This window comes from Terrapene carolina, unplaced genomic scaffold, assembly GCF_002925995.2.
Source record: "Terrapene carolina triunguis isolate 2854851 unplaced genomic scaffold, T_m_triunguis-2.0 Scaffold836, whole genome shotgun sequence".
NCBI lineage: Eukaryota > Metazoa > Chordata > Testudines > Emydidae > Terrapene > Terrapene triunguis.
Window position 1 is genome coordinate 2,614,512 of NW_020665187.1, and position 19,914 is coordinate 2,634,425.

A 19,914-nucleotide genomic window follows, 5' to 3' on the forward strand; every position below is an offset into this window, starting at 1 on the left:
CTAGGACGACGGTTCCAGCTGCAATGGTTGCTCTGCCCACGGGGGCCGCTCGCCCCGGACTGCCCTTACGCTCTGACCCTGTCGCCAGGGGGGCGCAGAGCCAAACTCCCGCGTGGGATGGGGGCCCCCGCGCTGCAGCCTGGCTCGCTCGAGGGAGTCTTCACGCAGCAGGGGCAGGTCCCAGCCTGCACCGGGGCGTGGCCCGCTAGCCTTGTAAGGTGAGCCTGGCTCTGCCCCGCGGGAGGTACCCCCTGGCCCAGCCCGGCACCACCAGGGGGCAGGCTCCTACCGCAGGCCAGGTTGCCTGAAATGCCCCTCAGCGGCCGGTGGCTGGTGGCCAGCACATCAGCCCCTGCTATAATAAGCCACTGGCTGTGACTGACGTCCCACTACCACCTGTGGGCAGGCTGGGATCAGCGGCCACAGTGGCCGAAGGACCCTAGGCAGGTGACTGCTGCTGTTTCTGTGGTGGGGGGAGCAGCCAGGGGAAGACCCCCCCCCCCCCTTGTTAATCACGGATGCAGCGTTCAGGGGCTGACAGATGCTTGCTGGGAGGTCTGAGCCCGGCCTTTGAAATTGCATCTGGCCGTGACTGCGCCAGCAGCTGCACGGGGCGTGGCTGGGAGGGGACCCGTTTGTTCTCTGCACTGGGGGGAGTTTGGGCTTGTTTAAAACATTTTTTTTAACCCCCGCCGCCCCCATCTCCCCTTCCACGACGCCTCCAGGCAGGTGAGGCTGCAAACTCCCCCGCGACTACAGGGAGCGAACCCAGATCTTGTCCCTGGGCCCGTGGGGGGGGCTCCCCAGGGAGGGGATGGGCCGGCACAAGGGTGCTGAGGTCACCGTGAGTTGATAACCTGAAGGATCCTACTGGTGTCTTGGGGCTGAAAGTGGATGTGTGTGGGGGGGAGACTGGGGGGCCATGTGCCGGACTGATCCAGGGGAACGCGAGGGGGTCGCCGTTACTGGCAGCCCTGGATTGTCCCCGGGGCTCAGCACCCCCAGGGGCTGACCCACTGGGCAATCTGACCATTTTGACGCCCTCCCCCGCCCTCCCAACCTGATCAAAATCTTTATTGTTTTGGGTGTTCGTTTGTTTGTGCCTCGGCCCCTCCAGGTCTGACCGGCTGCCTTGGTCACGGTAGTTTGGAGCTTTCACCAGTGAGGAGGGAAGAATGTACAGTATTTCTAGGTGTATTTGAAATTCACCGTTCTTCATCAGAAAAAGGACAAGTTTGGGGGATTTTTGGGGGGCGAGGGGCGGAAGAGAATGAAAAACCCTGTGATTCCCACCAGTGTTTTGTTACCAGCTGTGCCGCTCTCAGTACAGCTCCTCGGCCATGCTGGGCTAGGGGGGCCGGAGGATTATTCGTGAGTAGAGATCAACTCGTGCTGTGAGTTCTGATTCCCCCTCAACACCGATCTCTGCCGGTGCCCCTCACTCCCGACCCGCAGCCCCTGCTATCCCAGCCCTGGGCTCCCCCAGCTCTGCCAGTGCCCCTCGATCCCGACCCGCAGCCCCACCTCCTATCCCAGCCCTGGGATCCCCCCAGCTCTGCCAGTGCCCCTCGATCCTGACCCATAGCTCCTGTTATCCCAGCCCTGGGATCCCCCCAGCTCTCCCGATGCCCCTCGATCCCGACCCGCAGCCCCCTCTTGCCACTCAGGCTCCCCAGGGCACTCGGCTCTGCCAGTCCCAGGCCGCAGCCCTCTGCCCTGTCCCACTTGCTCTTCCCCTCCCAGACTCCCACGCAGCTGGGGTTGCCAGTCACCCAGGGAGGCGGTGGTTTCACAATGAATGGGGATGCAGCGAGCTCATGCAGTTATGATTCAGACGGGCTGGGGAGCCAGCAACCTCCCAGCCAGGCCTCGGCTTGATCCTGCTGCAAGGTCCGTCCTTCCGACGGGGCGTCTAGCTCCGGGTTTTACCATGGCCCGAGCAATCCAGCCCCAGGTTTTACACCCCCCGTCCTTTTACATGTGCAAATCTCCCCCCCCCACACACACACTTGGGAAATGCATCACCAGGTTTTTGCACCAGAAGGTGGATTGGTGCCAACACCCCTGAAGCAAGTATCTCGGGGACCCCCAGCTCCCCCCCCGCTCCAGGAGATGTGGCACCCCCAGCTCTGGGCTTCTCTGCTCCCTCACCCCATGGTGTGTTTTTCTCAGCAGAGCTGTTCCTCGCGGCCACTCCCTGGGCTGGGCCCAGTTATTTCGTGCCAGTTAAACCTGTTTGCAATTAGGGCCTCTCCCAGCACTTACCAGTCCCCGCGCAAACGCCAGGGAGCGGGGAGAGGGAGAAACGGACCCGCTCCCCCCGATTCTGGTCTGACCCCCGCAGCGTCAGACAGGAAGTCAAGGGAGCGTTCCAACTGGGTACAACCCCTCTGATCTCCCTGCCAGCGGCCCTGGAGTTATTCCTGATTTACACCGGAGTGAGTGGGAGCAGAATCTGGCCCCTTGGTTCGGCCCCCCTCCTGATTCCACGGCCTGCCCTGGAGTTACCCCTGATTTACACCACTGGCGGGACGCATCCGGGCGGGGGCATGCTGCTAGTCGCCGTGGGTCTCCCCAGTTGATTATTTTTCTAAATGACTTTTGACACCATCCTTTTGGTGAGGAGGCTGAGAACCCCCTGCCCCCTGCGTGCCATCTCCCCACCGCCCCCTGGCGCTGCTCCCCCAGGCAGCCTCCCTGTGGCCCTGGGTGCTGCCCCCACCTGGGGTTTAGCAGCAAACAGCTGGCGAGGGAGGGGGAATTGCAGTAGGCAGGAGAGTGGTGAGTGGGCACCCGGGAGGATCCAGTCCTGGTTTTTATTGAGTGCTCTCTTGTTATCCAGCTGGGTGCCCATGGGCACGGTAATGGGTGTGGCATCAGAGCCTAGATAGGATGGGATCAGACCTACTGAGGAGGGGTAGCAGTGGGGCAGGCCGATACCCACACGCCCTGTCCTGGATTGGGGTGATCTGTAGATCTAGATTACATCCTAGGGGGGGAAGGAGGGGGCCGAAGGTCCCTGCGCCTCTCACCTTCTCTAGCCACATGCTCTGGGAACGGGGTCTCTCCTTGCCCTCCTGTTCTGAACCCCCTGGATTTTGGAAGCGGGGTGTGGGGGGGGTTTCTGAACACAGAACCCCAACTTGGCGGCTGGGGCCTGATCTCTCTAACAGCCCCCCCCCCCTCCAGCCTTTGGCTGTGTCTCTCCCGGTGCCCGCCCGCCAGCCCTGGGAGCTGCGGGAAATTTCGCCGCTTGCTGCCCGGCAATGAACTAATCTCGCCTCATTGGGAAACTATGTCGTTTAAGAGAGCCCGGCCCGCCGTGTCGTGGGGGGGGGGAGTGGTAAATTAGGGAGCGCGTTTCCCAGCCCAGAATCCCATCGCTTGGGTTAAATATCTTGGCTGAGTCCCGGCCCGCGGCTTCGCCTTGCTGATTTTAACTGAAAACATGTGTCTCTGCCGAGGATTTCCTCTGCCTCCTTGCTCAGCGCCTGCAACAGAACCAGCCCCACATGGGCCCCGCGCTGAGTGGGGCCAGGCCCGGCCAGGAGCCCCAGGAGGGGAAGATGCAAAGCGATGGAAGGGGACAGGAGGAGGCGCTCTCCCCTCTGAGTCTGCGCAGAAGCTAGTGCGGTGCTGGGAGCCGCTAAGCTGCAGGGAGCGGGATGGGAGGGCTCGGTAGGGAGCATTCTGCCCTGGCAGTCAGAGCTTGCCCCACCACTAGGGGGCGCTGTGCTGCACAGAGTGGGATTGGGGGGGGTCTGGAAGGGTTGCTTCCCCTCCCAGTGAGTGCTTGACCCAGCACTAGGGGTCACTCAGCTGCAGAGAATGGGGTGGGGGCTGCTCCCCCATGTTGTGTTAGGCGGGCTGCCTTTCAGATGAGACATAAACCCTGCAGTGCTTCTCCACATCAAGCCCCGATCCTGGCCCAGCCCTCTCAGGGGAAGCTGCATATTGCCTCCCTGAACTGCCCCAGGAGTTACTGCCGCATCTCCGCCGCCCCTCACAGTAACGCCACTGCCACCCTCCACCCCAGAGCTGGCTGCAGCGCAGGGCCAGGTGGAGCTGAACAGGGCCCAGCAGTTGTGCCTGATCCATCGGCCTGAAAATGGGTCCAGAACCAATGATTCCGGCTGGAACCTTTTCTGGCCCCGGCTTCTGGCATTTCTGCTGCCCGCGGGACCTGAGAAACGTGGCGGAAGCAGAAATGAGATGGGTCCGAGCTGCTCCCAGGCCAGGCAGGAATAGAAGCCAGGTGTCCTGGCTCCCCACCCCCTGCTCTCACCCACTGCCCTCCCAGAGCTGAGGATAGAACCCAGGAGTCCTGGCTTCCAGCCCCCACTAGACCCCATTGCCCTCCAAGGTGGGGGGTAGAACCCAGGAGTCCTGGCTCTCTGCTCCTCCTGCTCTAGCCATTAACCCACAACTAGGCCTAGTGAGACATTTTGGGGATTGACCCCCCAGCTCAGGCTCCCAGCTCACCTTCCCTGTGTCAGGAGGCCTGGAGCGGCGTGGCTTTTGGGGGGAAGGAGGGGTGCTTGGCCGGGTACCAGGCTGGGCGCCCGGCTGCCAGGCGGCTGATTTGCTGCGTCAATGCCCCTTTTGTTGCGGTGGCGCTTGGCCTGGGGGGCCCGGCCGTTCTCAGCATGGGCTCATGTGGGGTCCCATTGTCAGGCCCTTCTCTGACGCACAGGGGCTCCCGGGAGGCAGGATCAGCTTTAACCCTTTGCTGGGTCGGGGGGGAGGGGGACACACGGTACCTCCCCCCTGTGGAGCTGTCCCCTCCATGCCAGTGCACCAAGGGCCCTGGCTCTTCCGATGGCCACCAGCCCCGGATGCAAAGCCAGCCAGGGTCTAATAAACATGGGGCCAGCCTGGCTGAGCCAGCCGGGCCATCTAGCCCAGTGTCCAGGCCCCAGCTGCTGCAGAGGAAGGTGTGACAGTCCTACAGGGGGCAGCGATGGGCCCCCGGGAAAGTTGCCCCCTCTGCCCCCCCCAAATGTGAGGTTGGCTCATGCTGAAGCAGGAGGGTTCAATCCCTACCCAGACTCCTCAGTATCTGGCCCAAATCCCCCCCTCTGCCTTGTGCTGGCTCTCTCCTCCCTTCGTCCCCCGCCCCGCGCCTGTCGTCCCGTCCGGGGTCCCATGCCCATCTGTCTTAGAGCCTAACCTCTGCAGGCTGGCAAATAAATCTGCTAGTCACTGGGGTCCTGCCAGCTCCAGACAGGGCATGGTACCAATCGAGCTCAGGCAGTAGGAAGGGGCTCACGGAAGCTGATGGGGGGGCACCAAGCAGATCCCAGCTCCCTCCCCCCTTGCACCCTGTGAGCCGTTTTCTCAGTGGTAGACGGTCCTTCGACCCAACCTGATAGTTTCACGTGGGTCCAAATTTTTCAGTGTCTTTCTGTCCCGTGCTCAAGGAGAAAGGCTAACGCCAATGGGACGTGTCCCAGCCGAGCCCAGGTTCCATGTCTTCTCTCTGCCGGGGTGCCCCCCATTGCTCCCCCCGGTGAGCCCTTGAACTGCCGAGGGACCTCCATTCTGGAGAGGCCTAGCCCGTGGTTCGGTGAGCATCAAACCCCTTCCCTGTAGTGTTGTGGCTCCTGTTCTTAGCTCTGGAGGACCAGGGTTCGATCCCTGCTGAGGGTAGTTAGAGCCACATGTTAGGACTTTGGAGGGGAATGGATGGGGATGAGGTGGCTGGGTGTGAGGGACTGATTGAGGGCTAGGCACCCCCCTGGGGTACCTGCTCAGTGCTCCCTTCTGTGGCTGGGGAGCTAACCCCCCCGCCTCCTTGGGATGTATCCAGTAGAAGCTGGGTGAAGAGCAGTGCCCCCAGTGGAGGGAGAGCGGGTTAGTCACAGCAGTGGTGGGGCTGCCCTGGCTCTGAGGCCATGGAGGTGGGGGCTCAGAGAGAGGCAGGCATGGCATCAAGGGCTGCTGCCAGTCAGTGACATGTGGGTAGTGGTGCTGCCCTCTGAAGAGCCCTGCGAGTAGCATGGAGTGCCCCCCAGAGGAGGGGCAGGGTTGCCCGAGCTGTGGGGGAGCAGGTCTCCTGGGTTCTATTCCCACCTCTCAGGCTGACTCGCTGGGGAAGGGGGCTTGGCGCAAACTCGGTGTCTGGTTGTCCCGTAGGAACATGATCAGCTAGAGAAGCAGCACCAGCTCCTCTCCACAGGAGCAAGGCACCGCTGTGGGCCCGGGGAGCTCCCAATGGCTGGGCACCTCCCTTGCCTCTTTCTTTCTTCTTTGCCTCGCCCCCTCTCTCTCCTTCCTTCCCCGTGTTTTTGCTCTCCCTCCTCCCTTGTGGTTCATTCAGTCTTTTCTTTTCTTTTCCTGTTCTTGTTCCTTCCTTCTTTCTCGGGAAAGAAAAGGGGCCAAGGAAGGACACCCCCCCCCCCCCCCCCCCCACCCAACCCCCAAACAAACCCCTTCCAAATGGCCCCCTAGGAGAGACTGGCGCCCACAAAGCCAGCGAGTTCAAAGTGAAGCCGGCACGTTCCGGCACAGCTGGAGGTACAGCTGCAGGTCATTAGACTGCAGCCGCGGGGACAGGCGCTCTCCCCAGGCACCCGCGCCCTGGAAGGGCTCAGCATGGCCAGGGGCACCTCCCTTGTGGCCCCCTTCCCAGCAGGGCCTTGCGGGAAGGGAGAGGACAGGCCTGCACTGTCGCCCATAGGCACCCTGCGGGCCCCATAGCCTTGGTTACCAGTAGGAGGTGCTCTCCCCTCTAACTTCAATGCAGCACCCAGGGGCCCTGTACTGCAGGGAGTGGGGCAGAGGGCGCTCTCCCCTCGCAATCAGTGCTGGCCCCAATGCCCCAGTGCAGCGCTTGGGGGCGCTGTGCTGCAGGGAGCGGCTCAGTAGGGGGCGCTCTCCCCTCCCAGTCAATGCTGGCCCCAATGCTCCGGTTGGGTGCAGTGGGAGAGAGTGTTGTCTGGGTGACAGGATTCCTGGGCCCATGGAGGGAGTGTGACCTGGGGGGTGGAGGAGGGGTGGGGACCAGGACTCCTGGGTTCGATGCCAGGATCTGGGAGGGGACGAGGCTGATGCAGGGGAGCTGCTACAATCCCGAAAAGCTCTCTGGAGGGGGAGTCATGGTTGTATTGAGTGAGTGAAAGTCAGACTCACTCCGCGCCTACGCCGGACGCCTCTGAGGCCAGGGGCAGCAGGATCAGGCCCTGCGACTGGCTGCGTGCAGGTTAACCCGCTGGAAGTAGAGGCGGGCGGGCAGGCGTTTGAACTGCTTTTGTTAATCCAGAGCGAGGGACGTCCATGTGTGGACGCACCTGCTCCAGTTCAAATCAGGCTGGCGTGGGTTTCGTTCCAGTCGATCAGGAGCAGGGGGAAGCGAAAGTGAAACGTGTCAGATTTAAGCTGGAATCAGAGGGTCCTGGCGGGGGGTTAAACGAATCTGGTTTAGCCACTCTGGTGCAGGGTCGTGTGTACATGGGATCTGGGCTCAGCCAAGCCCCCTGAATAACCAGGAACAGGGACCGAGCAGGATTCAGCCCAGTGGCCTGTGAGGGCTGAGTTTTCAAGATGTCAGTTCGGTTCCAGGGCAAGGGGCGGCCTGGGGGTGGATGCGGGCACTGCTAGCTCTGGGGTGGCCTAGATTTGACCAGGGAAGCGTGAAATTCACAGCCTGCGCCATGTGCCCTGCTTCCTGGTGGAAAGGCTCCCACCGGGGACCAAGGGCTTGGGACGAAGGAGCTCTGCTGTCCGCCAGGGGCTGCGGGTCCGGGCCCAGACCCAGGCATTCCTTCCCCCAGTCCCCAGAGGAGACAGCTCCTGGTGAGGGCTTGATCAGCCAGCTCAGTGCTTTGGCGTCATTATCCGCTCTGGCTGGCGGTGTCTTGGGTTGTCCTTCTCAAAGCCTGGCATGATGCTCTGTGGCCGGGCGTGCTCTGCATTGGCACGAATGGTGGTTGCATAAAGCCATAGCTGGCAGTTCTGTGGTTGGTGTATTCAGGGGCTCCATGGTTTTCAGGACCTGGCGTTCTCTGCAGCTGGCATGACCGGTAGTTGCATAAGCAATAGCTGGCAGCCGCATGGTTGGCACAGTCTGTGGTTGGCACAACCCTCATTTTCATGTTCAGGGGCTGGCATGTTCTGGAGACATTTTGCTCTGCGCTGGGCATGAACTTTAGCGTGGTACTTGGTACGACCCAGTGCCTGGCGTGATCACTGGCTCTGGAGTTACCGCGGTCAGTGGCTGGCATGCGCCGCGGTTGGCAGACCTGCGATTTTCAGTGGCCAGCAGGAGACACGGCTCTGGGGTGTGTCAGGATCTCACATGCTCCTGCAACTGACACAATCAGTCTTTGGCCTGAACAGCGGCTGTCGCTGGCCCGGGGGAGGCCAGGGCTTAGCGCGAGCGATAGCTCTGCTCTGCAGTCCCCACGATCCGCGGGTAGCGTGCCCACCGTTTGCACGATCAACGCTGGGCACAAGTGGCAGCAGTGCGGTTCGCACTAGCCATGACTGTCAGACTCCCCCCGCCCCGCCCCGGCTTGCCGTTCTTCTGCATCCGGCTCACGGACAGCGGCTGGGTCTGAGAAGCCAGACGTCCCAGCCAATAACCCGCGGGCAGGGAGGATGGTGGCGCCTCCCTTTGAGAGAGAGAGGGGGGTGCTGTGGCTGCCCCCACTCAGGGACCCAGCGCCAGGAGGAGCGGGAATAACTCCCCGGTTTCCAATCCGGATCCTCCCGGGGCCCTGAACAATGATAGTAAAACCTCAGTGAGTGTGTGATATTAGCTCTGGGATGTGTGTGTCAGTCATATTAGACCTGTGTGTGTGTGTGTGTGTGTGTGTGTGTGTGTGTGTGTGCATGTGCAATATTAGATCTGTGTGTGTGTGATATTAGATCGAGGGGTGACAGTCATATTAGATTGGTGAGTGTGTGATATTAGATCTGGGGTGTGTCTGTGTCAGTCATATTAGATCTGTGTGTGTGTGTGTGCATGATATTAGATCGGGGTGTGTGTCAGTCATTAGATTGGGGGTGCAATATTAGATTTGGGGGGTGTCTGTCAGTCATATTAGATCTGTGTGTGTGTGCGATATTAGATCAGGGAGGTGTCAGTTATAGATTGTGTGTGTGCGCGATATTAGATTTGGGGTGTGTGGGTGTTTGTGATATTAGATCTGGGGGTGTGTGTCAGTCAGATTGGGGTGTGCGTGTGATATTAGATTGAGGTGTGGCGGGTGTCAATATTAGGAGTGTGTGTGTATCAGTCAGAATAGCTCTGGGCCATGAGCGTGTGCAATATTAGATTGGGGGGATGTTGGATCTGGGACATGTGTGAAAGAGAGAGATTAGGTCTGGGGAGTGTGTATGTGTGTCATTGGAACTGGGGTCTGAGTGTGTGTGTGAGAGATTGGATTGGGGGGTATGATATTGGATTGGGGGAGGTTCATGCATCCATCAGTCATTAGATCTGCTGTGTGAGAGAGATTAAATCTGGTGTGTGGGTGTGTCAGTCATTAGATCTGGGGTGTGTGCGATATTGGATCGGGGTGTGTGTGATTGGGTGTGGATCAGTCATTAGATCCGGGGTGTGTGTGTGATATTGGATCGGTGTGTGTGTGTGATTGTGTGTGGATCAGTCATTAGATCTGGGGGAGAGGGGTGCTATTGGATCGTGTGTGTGTGTGTCACACTGAACATGGTGTGTGCCTATCCGAGTGTGAGCGCGTGTGCACAGCCCGGGGAGCGGTGCCGCTGGCAGGGCAGTGCAGCGGCAGCAGGAGAAGGAGGGGGAACGCAGTGAAAATATTTTCCGTGTCTTTGCCTGAAGTCATTCTGTGGTTTCTGAAAAAATGTGCTGTATATTTTCAGGGCTGCGTCACATGACCGGCCGGGGTTATGAATAGCCGAGGATAATGATTTCTTAGTGAATGTTAGAAAACACACACACACACACACACACACACACGCACAACCGAGGCGAAGAGAGAGACGGAGCCACACGCGCCCGGGGACAGACAGACGGACGGACGCAGCCAGTTTGGAAAGTTTCCTCCGCTCCAGGTGTGACCCCCCCCACCCGTGGCTCCCAGGTGCGACTGGCTCAGGCGTTGGGGCTCGCGGCCGGGCGGGGGGAAGGCTGGGAGCTGTGATTTGTGGCTGGTGGGTGGCGTCCCCGTCCCTGCCGGAGCGTGCGGGCTCTTTGGGGCGTCTGTGCCCGGCTCGGGGAAGGACTTTGGTGGGGTGGGCGGAAGGGGGAGGCAGAGTGGGGCCAAGTGACGGAGTGTCCGCAGGCGTGTTTGGAGTGTGGGGCTGGGGATGGGAGTGGGGGAGGGTGTCGGGGGGGGGCAGCGTGGATGTGTGTGGGATCAGGACACACGTGTCTCACCCCAGACGGGCTCAGGCAGAATCTCACAGCTGCTCTCCGCCATCACACCCAGTCCCCCAGCCCCAATCCTCACCCAGACCCCATTGTGACTCCAGGTCCCCACCCAGCTTCCTTTCCCTGTCAATGATCATTTTTTGGGGGGTGCTGCCTCCTCGCCATGAAAGCTACAGCCCCCCGGCCCTGGGGAGGTGCCAGCTCTTTGTGCCAGCCCTGCCCCCCCTAACCCTCCCGCCTACTGCTCAGGGGGCTCCTTGCAGAGCTGATAGGGAGAGCCGGGGAGTCTGAGCTGGTTTTGTGCCCCCTGAAGGTCTCTGCTACTGGATGGGGCAGGGGGCTGCTGGACAAGTGTGTGTGGTGGGGGGGGAGTTGTTCCTTGACCCCGCTCTGCTAGATCAGAGCTGGGGGGGCCGGGTGGGGAGGTGCTATGGGAGGGGAAGAAGGGGGATTTTCCATCCATCCTATGTTGGGAGGGAGGGGGAGATTTGCTGGGTGCTTTTGAGGAGGGTCCCTCCTTATGGACCCGCCCCCTGGCCTATTCCCGCAAGGCCCTCACAGGGGCACATGTGGGGGGGGGTGCGCCATGGGGCTCGGTTTCAGCGCCTCAGAGCAGAGGGGTTTGGGTCGGGGCGCGTGGGTGGCACATGGCTCCCGCGGGGGAGGGGGAACAGGGCCCCAGGGGTAGGGCCGATTTGGGGAAGGCCTCCTTTCTTCCCCAGTCCCACTCCGACCCCCGGGGCTCTAGGCGACTCCGTCTGGTGCAGGGGGCTGGGAGCGTTGGGCCTTCTGTGAGGGAGATGGGTGGGGGCTCTCACTCCACTGGCCTAGAAGCAGCAGGGAGAGGGCGCTGTGGAGCAGGGCCTGCCCCCCTTACTGTGCCCTTGGCGCTGCTCACCTCACCCTTAGACCCCCAGGGAATGGGGGGGCTGAGGGTGGGCCGTGCCCCATTAACCCCCAATATCCAGGGTAAGGAGGGGGTCTGTCTATCTGTCCATCCATCCCCCTACACACCTCTCTCTCGGTGCATTTCTTTCTATCTACTCTCCCGTGTATTACGGTAGCAGGCTGAGGCCTTAGTCCGGACGGGCTCCCCGCTGTGCAAGGCGCTGTACGTGCGTCTCTGCTCTCTGCCTCGCCTGTCCCTCTGCCTTCGGGCCCTAGGAACCTCTCGCAATCTTGGGCCGATTTCCAGCGAATACCAATGGGCGTCGCCCTGCCGAACCCAGCCAGGGATCAGTGGGGGCAAGGCTGAGTTACAGCGGCTGTGGGTCTGGCCCGGGGAGGGGGCCCGGCAGAGGTGTGGTGCACGCAAAGGCACAGACTGGAGCTCATCTGCCTCGGCTCACCCTCCGGTGATGCTGTGCCGGAGATACAGGCCAAGACCCTGCAGGTGGGTCCCGCTCGGCAAGCTGCCTTAGGGACGTAGCTGTGGGAGCAGAGCCGGCCGCCTTGGGGAGCCAGGTGAGCTTGCCAGGCTGACTAGGGGATTTAGACACTCTGCTCCAGTTAGCTTTCGGTCCCTCCCGTTGCCCTGGAAACTCTCAGCCCCAGATGCCTCCGCTTCTCTAAAGCGCAGGGCAAGCCCATGGCCACGCCACCCCCCCATCCTATGTGCGTTGGGGGGCACCCTCTGGAGGAGGAGGGGCGCCCGGCTCTGTGGCCAACCTACTCCTTTGTCTATTGGCATAGCCACAGTGAGAGCCTTTTGCAAAGCGGGCACCTGGCAGCTGAGACCAATGGGCTGGAGAGCGACTTGTGCTCTCTTCATGGCCTTGGGCTGGAGTCGAGTTGGTGGCTCGGAGGAGCGGGCAGAGTCCGGAGCCCCCGGGTCTCTGCTGGGCGGTCCAATGTTCAAGGGGCTGGCATCGTCCAGCAGAACCCGGCGTGCTCCTAGGGGGTAGAGCACGTGGGGCCTGGCACCTGGGCACCTGGGTTCTATCCCAGCTATGGCAGCATGTGTGGTCAGAGAACAGATATGGGCATCAGGACGCCTGGGTTCTATCCCCAGCTATGGCAGCGTGTGTGGTCAGATCACAGATATGGGCATCAGGACTCCAGGGTTCCATTCTCAGCGAGGGGAGGGTGTGTGGGAAGGGCAGAGGTGTGGGTGTCAGGATGCCTGGGTTCTATCCCCAGCACTGGGAGGGAGCATAATCCTAGAGGTTGGACTGGAGGCAGGACATCTGGCTCTGCCTCCGACCGTGGGCCAAGGCCCTGCATGCCTCAGTTTCCCCATTTGTACTGTAGCTCCCAAGGGAGGGCATGAGGCTCAATCCAGCCATTTGCAAAGTCGCTTTGGTGTCTGTGGATGATGATTGGGGTGGGGAAGAGAAGAAATTGCTAGTTCCAGGCTGCCCCCCAATGGCCCCAACAGTGGCTCCTACCAAGTCCAGGCAGCAGCTCCCCACTTTCCATCCACTCCCCTGAACTCTGGCCTCTAACCTTGGCTCCCAAGGGCTGGTTCTGCTTCGGAAGGGGCTGTGTCTCCATGGGCTCTGGGTTGCTCCGGGACCCTATCCCCAGCATACCTGCTTCCTTGCTGGCCAGGATCCATTTGGAGAAATCTTCCCTCCTGCTAGCTCTGAGCTGGAGTCCAGCCTGGATCCTGCGTCGGCAGCAGATCCTGGAGCCAAGTCCCCTTGCAGCATCTTCCTTGCTGGGGCTGGGGCACAAGCAGGAAATACCCAGCTTGACTCTCAGATCCCAAGGCAGAGTCTGAGGCGCTGGTAGTCACAGGCCGAACTGAGCAGTGGCCCAGAGAACACTGAACACCATGGGGCTGTTTCTGCAGAGTCCCCTTCTGCGAAAGGATCTGTACCCCACTCCCCCCTGAAACAAACGGCAGGTGTTTTCTCATCGGTTTGCTCGGATCAGGGCAACATTTGGTATCACTGGGACATTCGGCAGAGGGGCTGGAACGTAGATAGCTCAAACCCCGCTGCATTTCTCGGGTTGTGGGTATTTATTAAAGGCAAAGTGTTCTAGGAAGAGGGTGTGGAATTGTGGTTAGAACAAGGGGAAACCGGACTCCTGGGTTCTATCCCCGGCTCTGGGGGGGAGTTTTGCCTAGTGGTTAGAGCAGGGGAGCCTAGAACCCAGGACTCCTGGGTTCCGTCCCCAGCTATGGGAGGGGAGTGAGGTCTGGTGGATTGGAACTGGGAGGCAGGAGTCACTGGTTCTGTTCCCAGCTCTGGGAGTAGTTAGAGCTGGAGGATCAGGACTCAGGACACCTGGCTTCTGTCCCCAGCTCCACCAATGACCTGCTGGATGATCTTATCCCTCTGTGCCTCAGTTTTCCCCCTCTGTAAAATGGGGGTGATAGCATGTACCCAGCTGGGAGGCCAAAGAGGCTGCTTGGGAAGCTCCCTGCCAGGCTGTAGAAGCAACAAACTGTTATTACTGGGGACAGCATGGGATCCAGTGCCAATTATCTAAAACACGCCCCCCCCTCTGGCTCACAGCATAAGATCCCTGCAGTCAGGGTGAGCCCCATCCCCCGGCTGGACGCTGGAGCAGCTGTTCAGTGATACAGCGCTTGATCTAACCCAAGCCTGCTAGACTCTGCGTGGGCCCTGCCCCTTCTGCGCCCGATGCCCTCCCTGTTTTTTTCACCATTCAGTGAGCCTAGCTCATTGATGTGGAATGCCCCAGGGGATCCCAACAGGCTTGGGGGAGCCGGAATCGCACCAGGCATGGAGATGCAGCCACCTCTGGGGTGGGGCATGGCAGCAGGAGGATTTAGGAGAGGGAGTGAAGGAGACTCCTGAATCTGACTGAAATGACAAGGGAAATTTAGGGAGGCAGAACGGACTCACTCAAGGGGAATTTGGCCAGGGGGCTGGAGTGGGCCAAAGGACCAGCTTTATTTCTTAGCCGAGAGACCCAGGTATACCAGTGAAAGTACACAGAAAGGAGGGTGTGGCCATGAATTGTGTGTGTGAGCATGAGCACACTCACCATTGCCCTCTACTGGCTGAAATCACAGTGGACCGACTATGTGTCATAGCCCCTATACTATTAAGAGCTGAGGGGGATTCCTCCTTAACTCAGGTGGCCGTGGGAGCAGAAGGCTGTGGGTTCGAGCCCGGCTGTCGCTAACAGGGTCAGAGCAGCCCTTGGGAAGGGAGGTCCCTATGAACAGATCACAGCACGGTTAGGCACACGTGCTAGCGTCCAGCGTTGTGGGTCTTAGCGGTTCCGTGGTGCCCAAATCAAGACGCCGCTGGGGTGCAAGGGGTTTGGAAGCAGGACATTGGGGAAAGGCAGCTTGTGAGCCGGGGGACCGTGGCCTGAGGTCCCGTCTCCCCCCAACATCCAGAGCCCAGAACAGTTGGCTAACACAACGTTCCAGCTGCAGGATCTCTCATGCTGGGGATGGCGTTTGAGCAGGCAGACCCAGCCCAGCTCTCAGACTCTGCCCTGGGGGCTGAGGTGCTGGCACTAAAGACCGAGCCGGGGCTACATGGACATCGTTCAGTTTACCAATGGGTGAACTCCTGACTCACATCCTCAATACACATATTGTCCTCTCACTAGACTTCCCCCTGAAGGGCCTGATTAGCATTCAGAGGCAGTGTGCTCTAGTGGGTAGAACACTGCCCAAGCACTCAGGAGACACCGTCCCAGCTCTGCTCCTGAGGGACTTCCCCTTCCCCTCGTTTGTCTGGATTGTGAGGGATGGGGGCTGTCTCTGACTCTGTGTCTGGGCAGCACCCGGCACAATGGGACCCTGCTCTCGGGTAGGGCCTCGAAGCGATCGGCACTGCAGCTCCTCGCCATGGCTCAGGGCCTGGCGGGTTTCAAGCTGCGCCCGAGGATTCGGAGCATCGTCTGAGCTGAGGGGGAGCAAGTCACCTCTTTGGAGGCCTTCACTGCTCCTTTCTGCTCTATCCGAGCTGTCACCAGGGCACCTGCATGCCCTACAATCCCCCCTGGCAGGCAGGACTATCCCCATTCTATAGTGAGGCACAGAGCGGCTAAGTGACATGACCAAGGGCATGCAGGAGTCCATAGGAAAGCAGGACTTGAACCTGACTCTCTTAAGAGCCAGGTTAGTGGTGTCAGCACTGGGCCATCCCTGCCAGCCGGGGCTTGGGCCCTGGACTGTGGTAGGCCTGCTCTACAGGGGAAAGGTTTTGTTTGGTGTACGCCAAGGTGTGAATGGAAACTGACCTAGATCTCCTGGTCCCACTTCCCCCTGTGGGGACATTCTCCTCCCAGCATAACTCCGCCTGCATAGTTCCCCCCCAGGGCACCGAGGCCAACAGCCCTGCGTCATCTCCCGCGCTGCTATGACCCACCCCAGGGCAGATTCGCCTCCCTTGCTCCCCACCCTTTATCCTCCAGCCCTGTTCACATCGGCTTCACTCTCCCAGAGATGCCAGGCGCTGCACAGGCGCCCCACGAGAGCTGCCCCAGGGAACCCACAGTCCAAACAGACGCGGGAGGGATGGGACGCAGCAGCAAAGCGAGGGGAAGGGGCTCACCCCAGGCCACCGGCAGAGCTGGGAATAGACCCCAGGAGTCCTGGGCACCAGTGCCCTAGTTGCTAGCCCATACGGCTGCTCAACCCACTCACCGGGTGCTCTAACAGGGAGGGGCACTGGCCTAGCAGCCAGGACACCTGGGTTCTATTCCTGACTCTGCTGCTGACTCACTGACCTTGGGCGAGCCGCCCACTTCCCCTTCTTTGTGCCTCAGTTTCCCTGTCTGTAACCTTGGGATAATGACACCTTGAGGGAAGAGCCTGTTCTTCCCAATGCCAGGTGTTCTTGTTGTAGAGGACGGTTGCGGGCCCCACCTCTCTCTGGCTGCCCACGCCCAGGGAGCTGCTGCCCCATTCCCACGCCAACTCACAGTTCCCGCCCCGCCCGGCGTCCTGGCTCCGGCTAATCTCTCGCCATACCGGGCCCTCTGGCTGGCTACAGGCGAGAGGTGTGGGCATGCCCAGTGAGGGTGTTAAACCCCAGCCTGCAGGGGCCTGGAGGCCAAGATCAGAGAGGCTGCGACCCCGGCAGGGGCAGAGAGAGCCCCCCTCCCCTGCCCGTTTACGTTCCATTTCTAGCTCAGAAAGGGGAGTGGTGGTGGGGGAGCTGGGAGCCAAGACTCCTGGGTTCTTTTCCCAGCTCTGCTCTGATTCGCTGTGGGAATTGCTTCCCTTCTGTGTGCCTCAGTTTCCCACTGACCCCTTCCCAGGAGGGCTGTGAGGCTCTATAAGTGTCGGGCAGGTGCTTTGAGATCTCAGGGCCGGCACTGCAACAGGAGCCTAGGCACTGTGGTGTCACTGTCCCAGTGAGCCCAGGGCAAGGAGGTGCTGGGAGCTCTGGGGTTCCCTGGTGCTTGGAGGCCTGTGGCTGGGACCTTCCCTGGGGCGTGGTGTGGCCCTGCCCTGCTCGCAGCACCTTGGGAAGCGCCCTGGGCACCAGCACTGCTGGGGGGCCGGGAGGCAGGGGATGCAACTCTCCCGTCTGCCACTGCAGCGCCCTCCTGACTCAGCCACCTCTGATCTTGGCCGAGCTCCCTGGGCAGTGGCTGAGTCACACCCGAAACTGCGGCACTGCGGGCAACAGGCTGGGAGCTGCCAAGGCCGGGCAGTAGCCTCCCCTCAGAGCCTGGTATCGGCCCAGGATCCATTCCCCAACCAGAACCACCGGCGCCAGGGTTCACGCTTCCAGCCCCTGACAGCAGCTGGATCTGCCCGCTGGGCCACCAGCCCCAGCCCCTCACCTGCCCCCGCATGCCAGGAACAAGCCCAGTCGAGCCCCCCTTGCCCGCCCACCGGGGCTGCCGAAGCCAGATGGCGGTGCTAAAATTACTCCCGGCCCGGGCGGGGAGCTGGGGGTGGGGAGCTGCGCTTAGCCGTCCCTGCCCGGCTGGCTGGGAGACAGGCCCCGGCTTGCTGGCTGGGTTATTTTTTTTTATTATTATTTTTTTTTTAAAGGAGCTAATTCGGTCATGGAAAAAGGTTTGGGTGGAAATACCTTCCCCAGACGTGTGAGCGGAGGCAGTAAATGGGAGCTTTGTTCGGCGGCTGGGCTGGGAGGCCCAGCCCAGCGCGGCAGGGAGAGGAGCTCGGAGGCCAATCCCAGCCGCCCCCCCGTTCTTAAAGCCCCTCCACAGTCAGAACCCCCACCATGGAGCCAGAGCCCTTGGGGAGCTGAATCTCCCCCCCGCCCCGCTGGCAGGCGCGGAAGTCCGGCTGGCTCCACAGAGCCGGGCGGCAGTGGGTACTTGTGTGGCGTCAGGCTCCGAGCGGCTTGGCGCTCAGGGCTGGCCTAGCTTGAGGCAGCGAGGTCTAGTGGCTAGAGCACCGGGTTGCGACTCAGCAGACCTGGGCTTGGCTCTGCCGCTGGCCATGGGCCCGTCCTTTCTCCTCTCTCTCTAGTTAGGCGCTGAGCTGTCTGGGGCAGGGACCGGGTCTCACTCTGTGGCCGTGCAGCATCTGACACCAAGGGCCCTGAGCTTGGGTGGGGGGTCTCTGCTACCTGATAATCATCTGGGTTTGGGGTCAGCCCCTCTCCCTCCTTGGCTGGGGTCAGTTACCCTGGGCCGAGTCTGCTGGTCCTGGATCACCTAGTGAGTTTGGGGAGGGGTGTTCAGCACGGGCCGGGGGGCTCTGCAAATGCGAACAACATGTTTAGCCGAGTCTAGCACCTTCCGGCCGAGGGGCATCTCTGACCCGCTCTCATTTCCCCAAATGTCCCTCCAGGGTGAGCATTATCCTCGTTTTCCAGACAGGGACAAAGAGGCAACGGGAGTGGGGTCTTAGTGGTGAGAGCAGAGGAGTGGGAGTTCTGTGCTCAGTGTGGGGAAGGGAGTGTTCTCTAGTGGTTAGAGTGGTGCCATCTGGAAGCCAGGACTCCTGGGTTCTGTTGGCTCTTTTTCCAGCTTCCTACTGACTCACTCTGTGACCTCGGATAAATCACTTCCTTTCTCTCTCTCTCGCTCTCTCTCTGACTCAGTTTCCCCACCCGTAGCCCAGGAATGACTCTCACTCATCACCCACAGCTGTGGGATTTAGGCCACATACTGCTTTAACTACAGCATTTTAGAAATCAGTGCAGTGAAAGTGGGCCCATCCCTTTGTGTGGATGCAGGTCTAAGCACCTTTATACTGGTATAACTGGGTCCCACCCCTTCACCTGTCCTGGTATGGCTAAGTTGGTCCCCAAACTGTAGAGCAGGCCTTAAACGCCTGCAAAGAGCTTGAGATCCTCCAGGTTTCAGAGGCAGGGGGAAGGGCAAATGACTTACTAACAAACATTTGTGGTACGTCCACACTGCATTGTAAACCTGGGTCTGGGGGATCTGGGCTTGCGCACTCGCTGTTTCCAACAGCTCTCTCCAACAGCGGGACCCGGCTCTCTCAGCCGTGTTAACCATAGAGTCTCAGGGTTGGAAGGGACCTCAGGAGGTCATCTAGTCCAACCCCCTGCTCAAAGCAGGACCAATCCCCAGACAGATTTTTGCCCCAATCCCTAAATGGCCTCCTCAAGGATTGAACTCATAACGCTGGGTTTAGCAGGCCAATGCTCAAACCACTGAGCTACCCCTCCCCACGCCATGCAGACCCTCCGCCTCGGGGCTGCAGCTTGACCTTCATCCGCACTGCCGAATGACTTGCCTCCTGGCTTCTGGTTCGAGCCCTTGGAGCTTGGCTTGGGCCCGTGTGGACGGTGGGGGATCGGTCTTCTGTGGGGACGGGCAGGGAAAGGAACAGCCCCTGCTTCCCTCCCCAGCTTGGTCAGTGCCACAGCTCTGCCCCAGGACGTTACCGCTGCCCCATGTTGGCTGATCCCGCCCAATGCCACCCTCTGCCCCTGCAGCCCCGGGAAAGGGCATTAAAGATGGCCAAGGAGCTCCAGCCCAGCCCCAGAAATGCTGGCAGTTGCCAGGGGCTGGCTGCTACCTTCTCTGGCTGGGTTTCCCATCAGCCCGGCCAGCTGAGGGTTCAAGCCCTGGATCCTTCCAGAGGCGGCAGTTCAGGCCCCACTGTCCCAGACCCCCACTGGATTTCGGGCTGGGCTGGCTGGCTCTAATTCGGGGTGAGGGCCGGGCCGGGCCTGTTCCCGGTGGAGCCGGGATCCCTGGTGGGGCGGAAGGGGTTAGTGCTGTGGCTGCACTCAGGAATGCGGTGCTGCGAGTCGGGGAAGAACCTGCATGCGCCCAGGTGCTCGGCCCAGGAAACTCCACGGGGCTGGGTTTGTTTTTGTTGCCTAAGCCTGTGGGTTTGGTTCCCACTGGGCCCGGGAGAGCAGGTTCTGGCTCTCGCCCCCGTGTGTTCGGGACCAGCCACACCCACTGGAATAAGGGCCTGGCGTGGCAGCTGCGGGCGCGGAGAAAAGCGATATAGCCCCCCTCCCCCCAGCTCCACACACACAGCTCCACACAGATATACTCCAACACCCCCAGCAAACACACGCATGTAACTGTGTGGGTTACACGTGTGCATACACACACACACAGCTCAACACAGACCCACTCCAACTCCCCCAGCAAACACGCACACACCACACACACACACCTCAACACAGACACACTCCAACACCCCCAGCAAA

General features: G+C 60.7%; 1 protein-coding gene across 5 annotated transcripts in view; it reads left to right on the plus strand.

The window, feature by feature from the left end:
* The first annotated feature begins 1,340 nt into the window (after positions 1-1,340).
* The window catches only part of RARG (retinoic acid receptor gamma), a 71,205-nt gene continuing 52,631 nt past the window's right edge, over positions 1,341-19,914 (plus strand). For 2 of the 5 annotated variants that reach the window (XM_026660693.2, XM_026660695.2), the window contains exon 1: positions 9,924-10,064. The gene's annotated coding sequence lies outside the window, so the exon portion shown is untranslated. Of the gene's footprint in view, positions 1,372-9,923; positions 10,065-19,914 lie in introns of those variants that run through there. The other 3 variants (XM_026660694.2, XM_026660696.2, XM_026660697.2) reach the window with 2 other exon arrangements.